Source organism: Chiloscyllium plagiosum, unplaced genomic scaffold, assembly GCF_037043375.1.
Source record: "Chiloscyllium plagiosum isolate Xiang-an unplaced genomic scaffold, Cpla_swu_hap1 HiC_scaffold_6, whole genome shotgun sequence".
NCBI classification, from domain to species: Eukaryota; Metazoa; Chordata; class Chondrichthyes; order Orectolobiformes; family Hemiscylliidae; genus Chiloscyllium; species Chiloscyllium plagiosum.
Window position 1 is genome coordinate 61,642,229 of NW_028270144.1, and position 23,097 is coordinate 61,665,325.

Consider the following 23,097-nt stretch of genomic DNA (forward strand, 5'->3'; position numbering starts at 1 on the left):
ATCAGGGTCACTGCCTTTATTCCTGATGAAGGGCTTTTGCCCGAAATGTCGATTTCGCTGATCCTTGGATGCTGCCTGAACTGCTGTGCTCTTCCAGCACCACTAATCCAGCTATGGTTGACGTCTGGGTAGTTTGCCTTGAGTTGTGGTTTGTTTCCAGGCAACATGGTGATGATTTGGAGCAAGCAGTGAGCTGAATCCCCCAGATATACACTCTGGTTTCCTTGTCAAGTTTTCTTAGCATATATCTTGCCATAGCTCACATTTCTCACACTTTCTGGGGGATTCCACCTACTAGGTTTACACCATATAACAAGATGCTAAAACTTAATGGATCTTTATTGGGTATTATTGGACATTGTACCTTGGCAATGATCAAAACTTCCTTCTTTAAGCTCTCCAAAGGAATGTTTAATTTAACTGACATTACGATTTCATATTGTTGTCACGTTCAGCTGTAATCTGTAGACTTTTTGTAAGTGTCATCACTCACAAAAGGTGATTCCATGTTGGCTTCTTTGCTGATTGATAGAGACTGGAGTTTCAATCAAATGTTAATAAACCTCTATAATCATTTAATCCATTACATATTCAATGCAGAATGTGGAGTGCATGTAGCATTAAGACTTCATTATGACCTCCAGCAGTCATTGTCATTCCTGTAGGTGTCATTTGACAGATATTCTCAACTTAAAGATGTCATGCTGTCAGTCTGTACTCAATCTACAGAATAGCAATTATTGTGTATCACCTCATAATACACAATTAGGCACATGACTTCGACAGATTGTTCAAAATATTTGTGAAAATAGACATCTAGTGAGTAAGTAAAGCTTCTTGTGTCCATGATAAATTTTTTAATTAAGTTAAAAGGACAAATGCCACAAAAACATAGAAATATTCTTTATGTGTTGAATCTCACTTTTTGTGACTCTGTCAATTTTATCAGATTTCATAGAGGGCTCTCTATGCAAGGCCTAGTGAGTTTTCTCAAGCCAGAGCCTTTCGCTTTTCTTAACCCAAACACACCTTATTAACTTCCTGCAATGCCTATCTGTTGCTCCTCTTGTCTGATGTTCGCCCGTTTGTCCCACTCACTGTAACCGAAAGGACTCGCAACTAAGCAGGTGCTCATGGAAAGGGTGAGTTTCCATGGCACCTGTACCACCTTTAAAAAGCTGTTGTATGCATGGACAGGCATGATCAGTCTGGAGGTGCCCTGCACACTTCTTGACATTTGCTCCAGAAATGGCAGATAAGTGAATACTTGGCATTCGGCTTTGTGGATAGGGATCGGGAGGTACTGGTAGATGAGATGGTGCAGACAGAGGATGTTTTCCGCCCCCAGGCTGACAGAGGAGGCCACAACACCAGATCCTGCCAGCCTGGGCCATGGTTGCCACCTGGCTAAGCGTGGTCTCAATCATCTGGAGGAAAACCTGTTGTGCAGGCAAATGATTAATGCCCTCATCTATTCTGCAAAGGTAAATGCCACCATCTTCTCTCTACACTTCACATTCACTATCCCTGCTACTGCAAAATAGCTCATATTTTATCATTCTCAGTATTTTATGCAACATTTTCCTTGACTTGCTTGCAGCACCTCCCTCCCAAAGCCCACACTACTAAATCTTGCAAGGTTTCTGTGCTACCTACTCACTCACTTACTCAGAATATCACAACACCCTTCCTCTACACGTATCAGCACTAACAGCTGTGTGACCCACTTTCATCTTCTTTTCTCTCATTCCATGAGAAAACAGCTGACAATAAGGCAGAAGATTCAAGATGGGAGTTGACTGCCTGACCTTACCCATTATGAGGAGAAGACCCTGAACCTGATCCTGCCCAAACCCCTGGAAAGGGATTGGAGGCTGTCTATGACAAGGTGTTGGGACCCACTGTCTCCTTTGACTGAAGCCTGCTGACAACCATTACAAGCTTCCTTCATTTGTATCTGCAATAAGCAGCACTGCCACACCGAAATAATGTAGTTCTAGTGCTTTTTTAAAAGCCCAAATATTCCCGGAGTGCATCTGAGAGAAAGCAAAGAGAAACAGAGAGATAGAGAGAAGGAAAAAATGGGCTTCACAAAAACAGAAAAATACATAGAAGGGAGGGCCTGAAGAGGTGTGACAAATGAATGACAACTTAAAGATAGTGGTGAGAGTAAGACTGTCCATATTCTCTGGTATATTATGTAATTATCAAAGAGGATTGAATACTTACTTCTTAAAATCAGTATGAAGGGCACATATTTTATTAATTGCTTATAGCTATCTGCAGTACTCATTTTTCCTCTTGGTGGTGCTGTGACAGATATTTTAAATATCAAAGTCATCATAAAATTGCTGCTGTTTTATATTGAAAGTGCATCAGCCTGGATTGCACAATCTGACCACATTTACATTTTTCATCCATTCCATCAATTGAAATAGAATCATCCAAAATAACAGTTTAAACTTTTAAAAGATGTAATAGAATATATATGAAATTATAGTCAATAAGTAACAGAGACTGTCAAAACAAATTAGTACCTTTATTTCAAAAGTACATCTTTAAGTGTAGACTTTATAATTATTCCTTGACCAAAGACTAACAAAATCAGAACTTCTCACACTTCGAATGTCTCTTTGTTGCAAATGCAGGCCAAGGACGATCAACACTAAAATTGCTAACAGTCTAGTGTTGTAATTTTTTTTTTAATAGTCCTAGAGTATGACAGCTGAATACAGAACTCATTCTACTTGCTTTGAAATGGGAGGTTTACATTTGATGGACTCTATTATTTGAGAAATGAACATGTGATTTCCTTGAAAATTTGATATAATTTTGATTTAATATGAGGGAGTCTGACGCTATTATCAATGCCATCCCTCTCCCTGGCAACAGTCAGTCTGTTGGCAACCTGAGTGTCACATTTGATACTGAGCTTCTGCTCTCATACATCTGTCATCACTAAGGCTGCCTATTTACATTTCTGAAGCTTTGCTTGATGTAGACCCTGGCTCATTTGCTGCTGAAATCCTCAGAGTTGAAGAAGTGTGGTGCTGGAGAAAGCACGCAGGTCACGCTAAATCTGAGGAGCAAGAGAGGCGATGTTTCGGGCCTAATGCGGCATGCTTTTTCAACTCTGACTCCAGCATCTGCAGTTCCCGCTTTCTCCGAGTTGCTGAAATCCTCATCCATGTCTTCATTACCTCTAGGTTCAACTATTCTAAAGCACACCTGGCTAACCCTCCACATTCTATCCTCCATAAACTTGAGATCAAATAAAATCTCTACTGCCCTTGTCTTAACTTGAATCATTTCCCTATAGTTGTCCTATATTAGTGGTTGTGCCATCATTTGCCTACACCCCAAGATTTAGAATTTCATCCCTAAGCTTCTATGCCTCTCAATCTTACTTTGCTCATTTAAAGTAAGTCTTAAAATTTACTCCTCTAGCGCGTTTTTGATTATCTAACCTATTATCAATGTCACTGAGTGTCACACTTTGTTTAGAAAGCTCCTGTGAAGTGTTTTGGGATGTTACATTGCCTTAATCATTCTTTGTAGGTTATTGTTATTGAATCCTGTGTTATAACATTAACATCTAACATTGAAGAAAGCAGTTTCCTAATTACCAGAAATGTTCCATGACAAAGCATTTCCTTAAGATTCAAATTTTGTCATGGCATTTTAACATGTCTGACCTTTTTCCCAAATCTTTGTTGTGGCATGCCTATCAGAGTAAGACTGGCATGGCCTGCTATTATAATCTTCCTGATGAAGGGCTTTTCACAAAACATCGATTCTCCTGCTCCCTGGATGCTGCCTGACCTGCTGTGCTTTTCCTGCACCACACTCTCGACTCTAATCTCCTGCATCCGCAGTACTCACTTTCACCTAGTTGTTATCATCATCTTGTCTATGAATGAATATATTCTTTTTAAAAAGATAGCATCTGAAATAAAAAAGTTTTTTTAAAATTCTTATCAAGTAAACCTTAATTTTTCACACAAAGAATAGTTTTTGCATAAGTTGCAACAAATAACTGTATACACAAGTTTGTCACACTTAACCAATTCTATCATTTTATCCCTGCGTACTCCCCCCTTACCCCCCGGTCCCCCCCCCCCCCCCCCCCCCGCCACCGATGCTACCCTTTCCCCTGTCTTTCCCATCTCGAACCAGTTCAGCCCTCCCAAACAGATGCATATTGAGTATTATTACTATCATACATTATTGTGGATCTTCACAGAATTAAGAGTTCTGGTCCAGTTCAGAATTTTTATTCATTTCAAGAATAACTACATACGTTTTATATGTATTGGAAAGATATGCTGATAAGGTCAGATGAAGGTTGGAAAGACATTCAAGTGGAACGTGAACAATATTGTGCTTCAGTTTATGCTTGTTTGTGATAGTGGTTCCAGAAATTAGATACTTCAGATACGAAGATAGATTGTAAACATACTCGCAGTGCTGTTCAATGCAATTTTCATTACTTTAACTCAGAGATCGTAAAGAAACAGTCATATATTTTCATGGCAGCATAGTGTTTAACTGGAAGGGAAGCCTGCTGCAGATGGTTTTTCTCTGCATCAACTGACTTTGCCATTCGAGTTGGTAGAGGTCATGGATTTGGAAGGTGCTGATGCGCATTCTGCATTTCCACTGCCGTGTGTAACTGTAATAAAAAGATTGGATATCTGAAGACTTATTTAGTGAAGAGGTAAGCAATCAAGTGTCCTGCTTTGTCCTCAATGATATTTAATTTGAGTATTGTTGAAGCTGCTTTATCATTGGAAGTAGAAAGTGTTTCATCACACTCCTGATTTATGGCTTGTACATGGTGGACAGGCTTCAGCACATCCAGAATAAGTGTCTCATTCAGTGCCGAGCACCTGACCTGGTCTAATGATCTCAAGTGGTTTGATTGACTCTGGCTCCACCATTTTCAGGTAGTGCATTCCAGACCAGAACTACTTGCTGCATTTTTCTCTCATAACACTTAATTCTTTTGCAAATCTTTAACATTTTAATTGTAAAATGGTGAAACCCCAGCACAGGCCCCAGTATATATTATCCTGCCCTATTTAAGTGTATTTGTTGTTTTTTGCCAACCAAACAGTTTTCCATCCATGCTAAAATGTTACTCTGACACAGGAGCTCCTCCTTTGCATAATAACCTTCTATCTGGCAACTTGTCAAAAACTTTCTGGAAATCCAAACACACGTCAGTGGACTCCACTTTGTCCACAGCACAAGCTACTCCTTTAGTGAACTCTAGTAAATTGGTTAAGCATTATTTCTTTACAGAAAACTGTACTGAATCTTCCCAATTATTTTCAAAGCACCAGTTATAACATTCTTTAGAACCAATTCTGACACTTTTCCAATGATATCAAATTAACAAGTCTATTGTTTCCTGCTCTGTCTCCCTCCCTCTCGACAACAGATTTATTTTTGTTAAAAATAGGGATGCCTAGGCTGTACAAGGTTTACTAAGACCACAGCTGTTATCTAGTTTTTAAATCTCCTAATGGGAGATATATATAGGTACGTTGGAAATATTTCAGATTCACTCTGCTGTTTTTCAGGTTCAGTATTAATGAAGGGGTTGCCTTATGATGAATAGTTGAGTAGCTTGGAATTCGACTTATTGAAAGAATTATAATTGATTTCTTTTTCCAGATAAGAGTCTAAACCATCTTATGGGTCAATGCCACAAAGCTGTATCCTCTCCTTGGGGGGGGGGGGGGGGGGGGGGGGGAGGGGAGTCCACAACTAGAAGGTGCAGTGAGTTTTGAGAAGATTTGTAGCTTAGGTTGATGTTTTGGATGTAGATTTGCTCGCTGAGCTAGAAGGCTCATTTCCAGATGGTTCGTTACTCTACTAGGTAACATCTTCAGTGGGCCTCAGGCGAAGCAATGCTGAAAATTCCTGCTTTCTATTTATAGGTTAGTGATGTCATTTCCTGTGGTGAAGTAACTTCCTGTTCCTTTTCTCAGGGGGTGATAGTTGGGGTCTAACTCGATGTGTTTGTTGATAGAGTTCGGGTTGGAATGCCATGCTTCTCGGAATTCTCGTGCATGTCTTTTTTTGGCTTGTCCTAGGGTGGATGTGTTGTCTTAGTCGAAGTGGTGTCCTTCCTCATCCGAATGTGAGGATACTAGTGAGAGAGGGTCATGTCTTTTTATGGCTAGTTGATGTTCATGTGTCCTGGTGGCTAGTTTGTTGCCGGTTTGTCCAATGTAGTGTTTGTTACAGTCCTTGTATGGTATTTTGTAAATTAGATTAGATTACTTACAGTGTGGAAACAGGCCCATCGGCCCAACAAGTCCACACCGACCCGCCGAAGCGAAACCCACCCATAACCCTACATTTACCCCCGACCGAACACTATGGGCAATTTAGCATGGCCAATTCACCTAACCTGCACATCTTTGGACTGTGGGAGGAAACCGGAGCACCCGGAGGAAACCCACGCAGACACAGGGAGAACGTGCAAACTCCACACAGTTAGTCGCCTGAGGCGGGAATTGAACCCGGGTCTCTGGCGCTGTGAGGCAGCAGTGCTAACCACTGTGCCACCGTGCCGCTTAATGACGTTAGTTTTGCTCATTGTCTGTATAGGGTCTTTCAAGTTCATTAGCTGCTGTTTTAGTGTGTTGGTGGGTTTGTGGAACTCTATCAACAAACATCGAGATAGACCCCAACTACCACCCACTGAGAAAAGGAACAGGAAGTGACTTCACCACAGGAAATGACATCACCAACCCAAAGAAACCCAAACATAAATAGAAAGCAGGAATTTTCAGCATTGCTTTGTCTGAGGCCCACTGAAGATGTTACCTAGTAGAGTAACAAAACGTCTGGAAATGAACCTTCAAGCTCAGCGAGCAAACCTACATCCAAAGGAAGGTGTAGTTCAAAAAGTAAGGATCTCTTTTTTGAGACAGGGTTGAAGAGCAATTTCTTCTGTCAGAAATTGTTTAAACTTTGGAATTCTTTTCCACAAACAGCAGTGCAGGCACACTCTCGGCTGGTGAATATATTCAAAGCTAGGTGAGACAGAATTTTGATTGACTAAAGACTACATTCAAAACCTATTAAATGGTGGAGTGGGCTGCATGAGATAAATAGCTATTCCTGCTTCAATCTCTTGAGACTTTAATGCAGCATCCCACAACTGGTAAACTGCGTAGGAAATTGTTTTTTACCACAACCCAGAAACTAACCATTCTAGGGATGTCTAGAGTACTCGTGATGAAAATCTAATAAAAGTCTTCTTCTGAAAATTATAAATTCTTGATGAAAACACAAGTTTTCCAAGATTCAAAATTTGAGTATTCAAAAGCAGAGTCCTTTATTTAATAGATATTAGAATTAAACCAAACTTCAGATTGGTTTGTAGCATTCACAGCACAAGTTGTATTTTGTATCAGTCAGCTGTCAACTTTCTCCACTAATATTATAACAAGTACATTAACATGAAAGAGATTGTGATTGATTTACCCGAACATGATGCCTCTCTTCGTTTTCTTGCCATCACTCAGTGAATTTGTAAGAAAGGGCTGACTCATGCTTGCATCAAAATGAAGCTAGGACATGATTGCATAAACCAAGTCACAGACAGCTCAAACAATTAGTGAGGAATGAAGAAACAAAAGCTACTTTCAAGAAATATCTGTCAAATGTAAGCAAAGGTAAGAGTAATTCAATCCTTAAAACAGCAGACATCCAAATATATGCGAACAATATCTATTAAATAAAGGACTTGCAGGTATATGGTACTTTTCATGAATTCAAGGTTTCCAAAATCACCAGTCAATGAAGTACTGTTGAAGTATAGTCACTGTTATAGCGTAGGAAATATATTGGCCAATTTACACAAACTTTCATCAAGCTCCCACAAAGAGCAATCAGATATTTTAGGTGGTATATGGTTTCTCTCCACAGATGCTGTCAGATCTCTTCAGTTTTTCCAGCAATTTTGGTTTTCATACAAATTTTAAGTGTTGGTTGAAGACTAAATACTGGTCAGGATATTAGGATGACTCCTGGACTCTTAATAAATGCGCATTAAAGATCGCATGGCATTAAGAGGACAGATGGTATCTCAGTTTAAAGTTACACCTGAAAGATGGAACCTCTGTCAGTGTAGGACTCAAAGTCATTGAGTCATACAGCATGGAAATAGACCCTTCAGTCCAACTAGTCCACGCTGACCATGTTCCCAAACTAAACTAATCCCACCTTCCCGCATTTGGCTCTTAATCCTCCAAACCATTCCTATTCATGTACTTTTCCAAATGCCTTTTAAAGGTTGTAACTGTACATAGTGATGTTACTGTTTTTTATAATCACTTCCTCTGGCAGTTCATTTCACACACTAATCACTATGTAAAAAACATTGCCTCTCATGTCATTTTTACATCTTTCTCCCCTCACCTTAAAAATGTGCCCCCTAGTTTGAACCCCTTACCATAGGGAAAAGACCTTCTCTATTCACCTTATCTATGCTCATGATTTTATAAACCTCCAAGGTCAACCCTCAATCTATGCTCCAGTGAAAGAAGTCCCTTCTTCAGTACTGTACAGCAAAATGGAAACCTGGATTGTATATCCAAGTCTCCTGAGTGTGAGTTAAATCCAATACCTTTTAAGGTATTGTCAAGAGTGCCACCAACTAATCCAAAACTGACATTATATTAGTTTCATGTAAACAGATCATTTGTTATCTTTGTACTGTAAAATCAGTAAGCAACACAGCTGAAAATTTCACACAAGTCAGTTACCTAAAAACCCACAACAAAATGTTATTTACAGTTAATCAGTTCCCAAACTGAATGATGGTCACATCTCATTTCTCTAGTTTGGGTGAATATATTGAAGCCATTAATCATTGCACTGCAATGAGAAAGCCTCTGAACAGACTCTTAAGATTCAGAAATACAGAGGCTGATTTTAAAAAAGCCTAGTTTTACACTACAGAATTTAATCTTAAAGAATTTTCAAAGCAATTACCTAAGTGCCCACTAAACCAAAATTGAGTGCAGCATGTTGCTTCTCTGACACCTTTGTCTTTCAGTTTAACAGTATGTTATTAGCTGCCAACACCTGCTGGAAACCTCTTTTATGTTCACAGATTACCAGCTGTGTAATGCAGTTGCAACGTGTGGTGACGGAGTGAAATTGTACTGTAGCATATTAACCCTTAGACTATTGGCAAGTCCCACCTTACAAATTCCAACAAGAACTTGCTCCAGTGTCTGAATTCTGTATCCACTGAATAGTTTTCATTATAAAAGAGTTTGGTAAATCTTAACTAAAAGTACATTTTGGTGGAAAAGCTCAGCAAACCAAAAATCATGATGTAAACACAAAATAAAATTAATGTTCTAACGAAAGGTTTTTAAAATGAAGTATTAATTGTTTTTCTTTGCACAGTTGCTACATAGTGTGATATCATTTTTTAAAATTCACTTATGTGATGTGGGCTTTGCTGACTGCACCAACATTTGTTGCTCATACTTAGTTGCCTCAGAGGTGGAGAGATAAATGGGAAGGAGGTGGGGCTGGGGGGGCGGGGGGTAGCTGATTGCGATAAGTGGATGGAGGTGGGGTGAAGGTGATAGGTCAGAGAGGAGGGTGGACCTTCCCCCGAGCCCCCCCCCCCCCGCCCCCATTTATCTCCCCTGAAGCTCCAAGCCTCATTCCTGATGAAGAGCCTTTGCCCGAAACATCGATTTTGCTGCTCCTCAGATGCTGCCTGACCTATCGCACCTTTCCAGCACCACTCAAATCCTGACTCTGATATCCAGCATCTGCAGTACTCACTTTTGCCTAGTCTACAGTTATAGTGTCAATTGAGCAGGCTGCTTTGTCCTGGATGGTATCAAGTTCTTGAGTGTTGTTGGAATTGTACTCAGTTGAAACTTTATTGCTGGAACAGCACAGCAGGTCAGGCAGCATCCAGGGAACAGGAGATTCGACGTTTCGGGCACAGGCCCTTCTTCAGGAATTCCTGAAGAAGGGCCTGTGCCCGAAACGTCGAATCTCCTGTTCCCTGGATGCTGCCTGACCTGCTGTGCTGTTCCAGCAATAAAGTTTCAACTTTGATCTCCAGCATCTGCAGACCTCACTTTCTCCTGGAATTGTACTCATCTAGGCAAGTGGGGAATTACACTCCTAACTTGTGCTTGCAGATGATGGACAGGCTTTGGGGATTCAGGGGTTGAATTACTCACCACAGTATCCCTAGCCTCTGACTTGCTCTTGTAGCCACTACGCATACATGGCAAGTAGAGTTGAGTTTCTGGTCAATGGTAACCAGCAGGATGTTGACAGTTGGGGATTCAGTGTTGGTAATGCTGTTGAATATGGGACTGTGATTAGATTGTCTCTTATTAGAGATGGTCATTTCCTGGCATTTGTGAATGTTGTTTGCCACTTGTCAGCCCAAGCCTGGATATTGTCCAGATCTTGTTGCATTTCATCATGGCCTGCTTCAGAATCTATGAGTCATGACTGGTGCTGGATATTGTACATCATTGGTGAACATCCCCATTTCGGACATCAACAGGAATGAAAGGTTTTCGATGAAGATGATTGGGCCAATGATGCTGCCCTGTTTGATTTTAATAGTATTTTTTAGTTCAGATATCCTGCATGTTAAACGTTAATTTACAGTAATAACAATTAGCATACAACCGGACTGAAGCTGAATGAATATGGGATTGCCACCTCACATGGTTTCTGATCAATTGATGCACCCAAATACTTCAACATAAAATGTAATTATTTAAGACTGCTGTAGTGGAAGTTATTTTAAATTAACACAAAACCTGTAGTAAATAAGCCTTTTAAGAGAGTGAGTAATGTTTGGACATGAAGGTTAAAAAAAGGAATTGAGGAGTTGACATTAACAGATTATCAAAACTGTAGAAATTTGTTTATGAAATAAGCTCTAATATTGTGCTCTGAATACTTACTCACCTCTTATCAGTGTCTTTGTGGCAATGTTGAGCAGTAGTAATGTGAATTCTTAGGGTAAGATGTATACCTTCTCTCGTGAAGAAGATTTCCTCTTTGAACTGGGTTTTCTGGATTATAAATCCTGTCTTTATAAATTGGTGGCAAGGCAAAAGGAAACGAGATGGGGTGCGCATGGGAAAATGAGGCTGAATACAAAAGGTGGAGGGAATGATACGTAGTGGGTAAACCAAAGAAAGATAGAGCTTTGATTATAATAATGAAAGCTAATTGTAACTAAATGAAATTGCACTGATAAATTCAAAATGGCAACAAAGATTTTCTTCAAACAACAAAAAAAAAAAGAGTACTGGAATGGACATATTGGCAACACAAACACTATTATCCTCGGGGAGGACTGCGGGTTTATGCTTTATGGTTCCACTCACCCCTGGAGTTGCACCTCAGCAATCTGCATAATTTGCTGAAGGACAGATTGCTGAACTGCTAAGAGCTTATGCTCGAAACATCGACTCTCCTGCTCTTCGGATGCTGCCTGACCAGCTGTACTTTTCCAGCATCACAATTTTTGACTCTGATCCCCAGCATCTGCAGTCCTCACTTTCTCCTGCTGTGAAACCCTGAAAGCCTCTTTAAGCACTGGTAACTGCATCCATGTTTGCAGCACTTTGAGCAGGCCCAAGACCATGCATGGATTTCGTGACCCTAGCCTAACCTTCCACTGCAGCATTCCATTGCTGGACGACTTTTGCTTGTGCTACAGTGGAAGTCGACAGATTGGTTACAGAGCCTGTCAGTCCAATTTTAATTCACCCAAAAGTTTGGGCCCTCTGTGTGTCATCAAGGAATTGTCCACTACTTCCAAAGGTTGGGTTCCAGGCTCTGTGTCACATTGCAGCCGGATACTTCAGTCTTATGACAGTGATAAGAAGATAGCGTGCCATCCCGCTAATGCACCATGCACCTTGATATATATGCCCAAAGCTCTTCTGTCAGTTTCTCAACTGAAGTCCTGTTGTGAGTCTCTTGGTGCAGAACAGATCTGGCATCATGGCCTCCTGGCTGTTGGAACACAAACTAGCATTTTCACTACTGGTTGTGTCAATTTGTACCCAGTAACTTATGTGCAGATTCCAACTCAATGTTACTATCTGAAGATCACATATCTGAGTAGTCACTACAAGTATAAGATCAAATGACACCACAGATATGCCAACATTCTGCAAGTTGAGTGCTCTTTCTTTCTACACACTCCCATTGATCTTCCTTACATCTACATCTATCCTCAGTTAAAAAAAATACACAACACGAGGTTAGAGTCCAACAGGATCATTTCGAAGCACAAGCTTTCAGAGCACTGTTCCTTTATCTGGTGGTTGTGGACTATGAGAACTTAAGACATAGCAAAAGTTTAGAGTGTGATGCAACTGAAATGATATATTGAAAAATACCTGGATTGTTTGTTAGGTCTCTCATCTTTTAGAATGACCATGTTGTTTTCAGTTCTTTCATAAGTAAATCTCAGATTTTTTTTTTTAATAAGTTACATTCTCAAGCAAACTTTAACAATATGTGCCATGTCTGCTCAGATAATGCATTGAAAGTGTAAAGTTAAAGTCTGTCTGCATGTGTCCCAATGTTCAGAGTGATTCTATTTCTAAAAAAGGGATTTACAGAATCTTACATGGATTTATGCAGTTATTGAGCAAAATAAAATGTAATTCTGCAAGTACAAATTCACCCCACAAACTTGGTGGTGGGTGGTGGGGGGGTGGGTGGTGTGACATGAACCCAAGGTCCCAGTTGAGGCCGTCCCCATGGGTACCAATCTTGGCTATCAGCTTCGGCTTGTCCATTTTGTGTTGTTGTCTATCCCAAAGTCTACCATGGAGAATGGTCACTCGAAGGTCAAAGGTCGAATATCCTGGACCGCTGAAGTGTTCCCCAACTGGGAACACTCCTGGCTGGTGATTGAATGGACATGGCACAACAATCGTTGTTGTAGCCTCTGCTCAGTCTCGCCAATGTACCATGCCACAGGACATCCTTGCCTGCAGTGTATGAGATAGACAATGCTGACCAGGTCACATGAGTAACTGCTGCATACATGTTGGGTGATATTCCCATGTGATATCCGTGTCGACAGTTTGTCATATCTTGCATCGTCTGCCATGACAGGGTTATATGGTGTTGGCCTGAAGACCGGGCAGTTTGCTGCGAATAATGATCCATTTGAGGTTTGGTGGTTGTTTAAAGGTGAGAAGTAGAGGTGTGGGGAAGGTCTTGGTGAGGTGCTTAAGAAACATTGAAGAAGACCTGGATTGTATCATCTCAGTTACATCATACTGTAAACTTTTGCTATAAATTCTGTCTCTTATGATCTAATAGTCCACAACCACTTGATAAAACTAGTGCTTCTAAATAACCCTGCTGGACTATAAATTGGTGTTGTGTGATTTTTACACCCCAGTCTAACACCGGTACCTCCAAATCGTCCTTATCCTCAGCAGGAAGATCAACTTGCCTCCTGTGCTGCTATGAACATTGCAAAGATAAGACACAAGGTACACAACTGACAATGAGCAGCAATGCTTAATGAACATTCGATCTATTTGAGTTCGTTCTGTTCAAGCTCCATTCCATCACCTCCAAAAACACATTTTCCTTCTGTCCAGTTTCTAGTTTCCCTTCACTAAAGAAACATCTCTGGAACTCCCCAAACATGCTGTACAGTAAACTCTCAAGTAAATGTGGCCTTCATTTACATGAGCAGAAAGCCTTTTAAGAGCCATTGCTCTCCTAGATTGCTATTATCCCAGTCTTATTCACTGGGCACTTTGTCAAAAAAAAAAACAGTTTAAATAAATTGCATTTGTTGAACTCTATAACTATGTATCCATGCACTAGGTGCATAGATTATTGCTCACCAAGCTGATGAATATACTCACCCACAACACAACTTGTTCTCAGCCACGCATTTCCCGGTGAAGAGATCTGGAATCAGATTTTGAGTCAAAACTTTGAATTAATTGAATTTATTAGTTGAGGATTTTTTTTAGAAAATGGAATTAGTCTTAGGATTAGTAAAGAATGTATTAACGGAAAAGAAACAATTTGCAATTATTTAGCACTTTATCACACAGACTGTCCTGAGGTACTTCACAATTATCAGTTCTGTTTCAGAGTGCATTGTGCATCCAATTTACACACAGCCAAACTCCATAAAGAGTAAGTTAAATGAATGAAGGAAGAACACATTGTTCAGATTAGATGAGGAGAGAGGTGTTGACCAGGGCAATGGAGAACTCCATCATTTCCTTTTAAGTCTTGGATCTTGACATTAATTTGAAAAGGTAGTGGGTGTTGATTTAACATTTCATCTGAAAACTCCACATTCAACAATACAACACTGCCTCAATATTACATTGAAGTAACACAGTAAAAAGGGAGCTACCAAGTCAAGCAATTTATTTAGAATGTAACAGTGCAGAGGCAGATTAAATAACGTGGCAAGCTATTGAATCACAGATTTTACGAAGCTTCACTGGCAATGCAATTAGTTGCTGTGGAAGGAGCAAGTTACAAAGTTTCAGCAGAAAGAGAATGGACAAAGTTTTGATATATTGCAGGTAAGCAACAAAGGTTTAATTTTTCCTCCCAAAATAATTGTAATTAGATTGTATTAAATAGATCTTTCACTGCCTACTCTTGGTTTGTGCTCCCCAATTGTGCAGATGATCTGGCCTCTAGGAGTTTGGCAATTTAAAGTTGACTAAGCATTGTTGTTATTATTACTGTTAAAAAAGATAAATTTCTAAGATGCACAATTAGAATATTATGTGGCCCTTAAAATGTCTTAACCACTTTCCAGCTAAATGTTATTGCCAATGTTACTAGCAATTCTACTAGACAGGTTATTATTTTGCTGATCCAGCAGGACCTCTTCAAAACACTATGTGCTATTGCTCCGATCATCTAAAAAGCCATTAGTTGCATTTTGTATAGTATTACTGTTGCAGATATTTGCTGAAATAGAAAGCATGCAGTCACGTTGTTTAATTTCCTATGGGAAATTGTGGGTCTTCATTGATTCCTGGAAATAACTTACTTCATCATTGCTTACCATGTCCTTTCTGACTTCCAGCTAGATAGTGCCAGGTTTTTAATTAGTCAGTATTCATGTCTTTCCAATGTTTGACATGGAGTAGAAACATCTTCCATTAAAGCCTCATTACATATGACATTGCACAAATGTGATAGGTCTAAGTTGTTGATTATTCTTTTTGGGATTGTGAACAATAAGCATGCTTAATAAATCCAGTGTCATGAAGAAAACAAACAGTTGAGCATTTGGCTTTGCTCTTCAGCCCATCTTGCTGTCCCAATATTTTACCCTATGAATGTTAAATACACTATCATTGTTTTTAATAGAAATATTTGGGTTCTAGCCAAGCATGAGGACATTATTTTGCACTCAAGGACCATGAGACACAGAATCATAGATTCCCTACAATGCAGAAAGAGGCCAGCCGGCCCATCTGAAGAGCATCCCCCCCCACTACCCCATCCCCATAATCCCTGCATTGGGTTTTTACCATGGCTGACCCACCTAGCCTGTACATCCCTGGATACTATAAGGCATTTTTTTAGCATGACCAATCCAACTAACCTGCACAACTTTGGACTGTGGGAGAAAGCCAGAGCACCAGGAGGAAACTCACACAGACACAAGGAGAACGTGCACACTTCACACAGACAGTCACCCAAGGCAGAAATCAAACCCAGGTCACTGGTGTTGCAAGGCAACAATGCTAACCACTTTGCCACCCGACAATGTACTGCCCTTCCTTGAAGTTGTTTTTTTTCTGCTGATGAAACATCACTCTCACTAAGATAGAAACCCCATTAACACAAAGAAAACAGGGTTCAGCTGGAATATTGGCAAAGTTATTGATTTGTACTCACCAGACAATAGTATTGTCTATCTAGTGCCTCTATTGAACTCTCTCTAAAAAAGCAATTCCAGTGAGTGTGCCTAATGGTCAAGGTCACAAAACTATGGGAGCCCAAGAAGAACACTTTTACACAATTACATTTCAATTCAAAAAGTCATGGTATTGGATATAGGTTTGTTCACTGACCTGCGGTTCATTATCAAACATTCCATCACCATATTAGGTAACATCTTCAGTGACCCTCCAGATGAAGCACTGCTGGCATTTTCTGCTTTCTATTTATATGTTTGGGTTTGCTTGGGTTGGTGATGTCATTTCCTGTGGTGATGTCATTTCCTGTTATTTTTCTCAGGGATGGTAAATGGGGTCCAATCATTGTTTTTGTTGATAGAGTTCTGGTTAGAATGCCATGCTTCTAGGAATTCTCGCATGTGTCTCTGTTTGGCTTGTCCTAGGATGGATGTGTTGTCCCAGTCGAAGTGGTGTCCTTCCTTACCTGTATGTAAGGATACTAGTGACAGAGGGTCATGTCATTTTGTGGCTAGTCGATGTTCATGTATTCTGGTGGCTAGTTTGCTGCCTGTTTGTGCTATGTAGTGTTTGTTACAGTTCTTGCATGGTACTTTGTAAATGACATTAGCTTTGCTTGTTGTCCATATGGGGTCTTTCAAGTTCATTAGCTGCTGTTTTAGTGTGTTGGTGGGTTTGTGGGCTACCATGATGCCAAGGGGTCTGAGTAGTCTGGCAGTCATTTCCAAGATATCTTTGATGTAGGGGAGACTGGCTAGTGTTTATGGATGTGTTTTGTCTGCTTGTTTGAGTTTGTTGCTGAGAAATCGGCAGATTGTGTTCATTGGGTACCATTCTTTTTGAATGCACTGAATAGGAGATTTTCCTCTGCTCTGCATAGTTCCGCTGCAAAGTGTGGTGGCTCATTGAAATAATGCTCTGATGCAGCTTCACTTGTGGATATTGAGATGATTGCTTCTGTAGTTCAATATTTGGTCCGTAGTGCTTTTTTTGTAGAGTAATGGAGAGAGAGTAGTTCTGAGAGGTTCCTGGCCAATGTTTTTGAAAAACAGATTTCTAAGCTTCATCCTTCTCATATTCCAAAGACACAAATCTTACTGAAGAAGAATTCAACCTGTGTGTGGTGTCTAGTACCTCACTGAAGTGATTGTTAGTCAAATGTGAACCTTGATGCGATATATTCACAAGGTATTTGACTGCATTGAAAACCAGAACAGAATCTAATCCTGTTGACATCTGACATATTTGCAGACACTTTCATAGATAAGTGACTTTCAATCAGGAATGCAAGTCTCTTACAAAATCATCCCATTTTCATCCCAAAGCCAAAATATTAATTCTGTAGTGCTTATATCAATCACCACAGCAAACGTGATCTAATGCCACAGGTTCTAGAATTGAAATAGCATCCTCTTGATTTGAATAGCTCAGCTGCTAATTGACAATTTGCTAGGTCATGAGAAATGCTTGAACAGTAAAATCCTAAGGCTATTTTTCCAGTAGAAGTTCCTCTTGATCCCCCAATGTGGATTTGGTAGGTGATTAATGGAAAGCCTGAAGAAATGGTGAGGCATTTTCCCAGTTTTCTGCTTATTATCCACCAAATACACAGAGAGAAATTTGGGCACCTCCAGAAAGATTCGGTTTTCTTATTATACTATGCTTTTCTATAGTCATTATTTGCCTCTCAGATCTTTGAACTTTGTAAATATCAATGCATTTTAGATCTTTCCAACTGCCGCAAAATAGAACAGATTTAGATCCAGTTAATAAGATTAGTCAACTGCACAATATCCGGTGACACAAATAGGTGAGGCAATTCTATTCTATCAAATTCTTCTCAATACTTGTGACTTCCAGAATTCTAAAACAATTGGAGGAGTAGCAGAAAGCATAAGGGACTGTCAAAGAATACAGGAGGATATAGATAGACTGGAGAGTTTGGCGAAAAAGTGGCAGATGGATTTCAATCCAGACAAATGTGAGGCGATGCATTTAGGCAAGACTAATTCTAGAGCAAATTATACAATGAACGGAATGAGCTGCTAGAGGAAGTGGTGGATGCTGGTACAATTGAATTATTTAAAAGGCATCTATATGGGAATATGAATAGGAAGTGTTTAGAGGGATGTGGGCCAAGTGCTGGCAAATGGGACAGGATTAGGTTGTGATATCTGGCATGAATGAGTTGGACCGAAGTGTCTGTTTCTGTGCTGTACTTCTCTATGAAACTATGGCCCGAGAAGCATTAATTTAGGTAAGTCCCATGGCCTAATTGGATCTATCCCAGGATACTGAAGTCGGTAAGAGAGGAGATTGCTGAGGCCTTGACAAAGATTTTTTTAAATCCTCTTTAGTTACATGTAAGATCCCAGAAGATTGGAGAATAGCCAACGTTGTTCCTTTGTTCAAGAAGGGCAACAAGGACAATCCAGGGAATTATAAGCTGGTGTGCCTTACATCAGTGGTAGGGAAATTATTGGAGAAGTTTCTTATGGATAGGATTTACTGCATTTGGAGAAGAATGGACTTCTGAGGGATAGTCAACATTGCTTTATGCAGGGCAGGTCTTGTCTCACAAACTTAAGTGAGTTTTTTTTGAGCAAGTGGTGAAGATGATTGATGAGGGTAAGGCATTTGAAATTGTCTACTTGCACTTTAGCAAAGTTTTTGGCAAGGTCTCTCATGGTAGGCTGATTGAGAAGATCAAATTGCGTGGTGAGTTGGCAAGTTGGATACAAGTTTGACTAGGTCATTGAAGCTCAGGGTAGTTGTGGAGGGATGTTTTTTCTGATTGGAGATCTGTGATCAATGGTGTTCTAGAAGAAACAGTGCTATGACCTTTGTAACATATAAAAATGGTTTGGTTGAAAATCTCTGTGATCTGATTAGTAAATTTGCAGGTGTCGTGAAATTTGGTGGAGTTGTGGATAGGGAGGAATGTTATCAAACAATGCAGCAGGTTATAGATCAGTGGAAAGTTGGGCAGAGAACTAGCAGATGAAGTTTAACCTGGAGAAGTATGAGGTGATGCATTTGGGAGATCAAATGCAACGGGAATGTATACAATAAATAGCCAGATCCTTAGAAGCATTCATATATAGAGGGATCCTGGGGTTCAAGTCAATAGCTCCCAGAAAGTGGCAACACAAGTAGATAGAGTACGAAAAAAGACACATACAGTCCTTGCCTTTATCAGTAAGGGCATTGAGTAATGAAGTTAGCAAGTGATGTTGGTCAGGCCACATTTGGAGTGCTGTATGCAGTTCTGATTGGAGCATTATAGGGAGGAAGTGGAGGCTTGGAGAGAGTGCAGAAGAGGTTTACCAGGATGTTGCCTGGTTTGATGTATATTAGATACAAGGAAAGGTTGGACAAACTTGGATTGTTTTTGCTGGAGCATCGGAGACTAATAGAAGTATATTAAATTATAACTGGCATGGATAGGGTGGATATTAGGGATTCTTTCCCAGAGTGCAAATGTCAAATATTAGGGACATAGGTTTTAAGTGAGGGGGTAAGTTTAAAGGATATGTGCGAGGTAAGGTTTTTTCACAGAGATTGGTAGGTACCTGGAATGTGCTGCCGGGGGAGGAGGTAGATACGGCAGAAAGCCTTATGAGACATTTAGATAGACACATGAACATGCTGTATGAATAATAGAGGGATATGGACCATGTGCAGACAGATAGAGTTGGTATAGAATAGCATCATGGGCTGAGAACCTGTTCCTGTGCTGTACTGTTCTATATTCTATTTCTATGTACTTTAAATGGAGAACAACTGCAGAATTCTGAGATGCAAAGAAACTTAGGTGCTTTGGTGCATGAGTCACAAACATTAGTATGCACCAATAGTACATAATTAAGAAAACTAATGGAATGCCATCCTTTATTATGAGGGAAATTGCACATAAAAATGGACAGTTTGGACTCCTTACTTAAGAGGATGAAATGTATTGGAGGTGATAAGGAGTAGGTTTATTAGATTAAACTGGATTAAAGGGATTGCCTCATGAAGTTTGGTCAGACAGATCAAACTCCAATGGTGTGACTTGACTGGAGGATTGTGCAACTTTGGAACTCTCTGTCTCAGAAGGTGGTGAATGCAGGGTCATTGAAAAAGAGATGGATGGATTGTTAGGCAGGGAATCAAGGGTTATCAGGTGTAACTGGGAGTGTGGAAATCAAAACACAAAAAAAAGATCTTATTCAATGATAGAGCAATCTTGAAGGGCCAGATAATCTACTTATTGCTCTTATTCTGTAGGTATGCACATAATACCTTGCCATTACTACGAGTGAAGTGCAATGACAGAGGAATTTAACCCAGATGTTTCAAGAAAAAGCTAACTTTATACTGGAGACAAGTTACCAGAAACAGATTACTTTACATCTTCTTTTCACCTTATTATCACATATACAACAATGTACTTAATATGATAATACTGTCTTTTGCAACCTACAGCAAATATGTACACTGCCCTCAACGGCTACGAAAAATGTTTCTATGTCAAAAGAACAATTAGTTCCAATATTTCAGTGCTACTTATTGCTGAATAGTTATCTCATACAAATTGGCAAGGTGTATTATATTGCTTCAATTCCACATTCTTTTAATATTAAGATGTCTTTCCTAAAACGAAGTTAACTGTGAAAATGTTAAATCAGAAGCAACACAGCACCATTGTTTGGATATTTACACTGACTAGAAGATATTGCTGAGGTATTAGTATTTAAATATCACTGGATACAGGAAAAAGCATTGTTTATCTCCTAGGAACCATGCAGCAAATGTACACAATCTTTATTTTACATTCCTTTTCGCAATGGTTTCCATGAGTAACTTTAGTTACAGTTTTTCTATTAATCTTGACAGAAATATTAGTCATTCTATTATCATATCTAGTAAGAATAGCTTATATACTTACATAGTAATTAACAATAAATGTATCTAGGTCAGCGTGCATATTATTCTTTCAGCGCTTCATACTGTTTCTTCGGAAGTAATGAGCTTATCTTAGCAACTAATAACAAAGGCACAGCAATAACTGTATTTTATTGAAATAAATAATTTGAATAGTTTAACAGGATGTTCCAGCAGAGAATTTATCTTCCTCTTTAGTTTCCTCCTTCATTTGATACATACTGCAGCATTGCAAGCCTCATTAAGATTAGATTAGATTACTTTCAGTGTGGAAACAGGCCCTTCGGCCCAACAAGTCCACACCGACCCGCCAAAGCGTAACCCACCCAGACCCATTCTCCTACATTTACCCCTTCACCTAACACTACAGGCAATTTAGCATGGCCAATCCACCTGACCTACACAATTTTGGATTGTGGGAGGAAACCCACGCAGACACGGGGAGAATGTGCAAACTCCACACAGAGGGTCGCCTGAGGCGGGATTTGAACCCGGGTCTCTGGTGCTGTGAGGCAGCAGTGCTAACCACTGTGCCACCGTGCCGCTCACTAAGTCAAGAGAGGTTTTATAGGAACTAACTTGTTATGCATTTCAACAAACTTGTTAAGCAACTCACTCAAAATAAATGTCCTCAGACTCTGCATAGACTTTGACCATAAATTTTGAATATCCGTATGTGATGACAACGTCGACAGTCATTGTCATGGACTATATTATGGCAACCTTTGATCTGAATCAGCAACAGTAAGGAATATGAGTATTTATTTTATTGTTTGGGAAATCTGTAATTGTTTCTAAAATTACTCAGAAAGGCATTTAACTGTTCATATCCCTTGTACAAGGATTAATTATATCTTTTGGAAAAAATAAAATCCTGATTGTAGAGAGAAAGCAGCAGCAGACCTGGAAAGAACTGGGGCTACCAAACAGAGGAGGAATTGAAGCCCAAGCTCAAGTCTAGAGTACATCGTTTTTCTGGAAAGATGCAAGAGCATAACTGGGGGTACTCAAATGTAAGAAAGCAAGAAAGAAAAATCTAACCAGTGACATCAAAAAAAGGTTACGAATTGATTGAGTGGTGAGTATTGTTATTTTGTTTCCTTTTCTCTAATGCCAGGAAGTTACTCTAAATCTGGAAAATCAAAAATTGGAATTCTTTTTTTAAACATTAAGTAAAACAGATGGTACAGTTCTTTATTTTTGTTACATGAGTAGAAAGGAAGTGAGTAGTTGGCCTTCTTTTCTTTTTAAATAGCAGCATTTATTCATTGTAGTAAGGATTATTACTAAATAAATAGTGGAATAACAGGGAAGTTCCAACCTCTTAAGCTCACATCCTGTACAATGTGAACACTCTGAAATTTTCTCTGTCCTAGATAATCATTAGTGCAGAGCATGTTACGAGTTGTAGGAGCTTAAGGTCCAGCTTTGGGAGCTTGAGCAACACCTAGTGACGCTGTAGTTTGAAAACTTTCTGAATAGAGTGTTTGTGAATATGGTCAGCCACCACTTAAAGCAATGAGCTAGCAGGTGAATATCAGGAATCAAGAAGAAAGAAGTAGTTTGTACAGGTGTCATCTGGACACATTCTTCAACAAGTATAAAATTCTGAAAATGGATTAAAATGATGGTTTATCTAGGACATGCAGCCAGAGTCAAGCCCTTGGCACCATGATTGATTCAATTATGCAAGAGTGCACAAAGAAGAGCAATCGTTATCAGAGATTTGATAGTTGAGGGGACAGCAGATGTTTCTTAGCCACAAGGCTGAAATCAGGATAATGCATTGCTTTACCTAGTACCAAGGTCAAGGATGTCATTGAATAACTACTGAACACTTTGAAATGGGAGGATGAAGAGCCACCAGGTCCACATTGATATCAACTACATAGTTCAGTGATGTAATTATTGATTAACTATAGCGTCAATTTTTCAGCCACTAAGATACTTTTTTATGCTCTTAGCCTCTCAGGCCAATGGTCACTATTCTCTCCCACCAAGGATAATATAAACCTAGTCACAATCAAGTAGTCATCTGAAAGATGTGAAGTATCACTAAGAAAGAGTAGTTTCGTAGCTTTGGGATATCCAAGGCTGGAAACCTGCACGAGCATTTTTCTGAATTTAATCTCTTTAAAGTTTTACTTAGAGTCATAGAGTTGTGCAGTACAGAAACAGACCCTTCAGTCCAACTTGTACATGC

At 39.6% G+C, this 23,097-nt stretch overlaps 1 long non-coding RNA gene across 1 annotated transcript in view; it reads left to right on the forward strand.

The window, feature by feature from the left end:
- The window catches only part of LOC122550593 (uncharacterized), an 83,993-nt gene that overhangs the window by 34,318 nt on the left and 26,578 nt on the right, over nt 1–23,097 (forward strand). Inside the window, exon 2 of the long non-coding RNA XR_006311890.2 lies at nt 21,779–21,972. This is a non-coding gene — a long non-coding RNA (uncharacterized LOC122550593). The remainder of the gene's footprint in view (nt 1–21,778; nt 21,973–23,097) is intronic.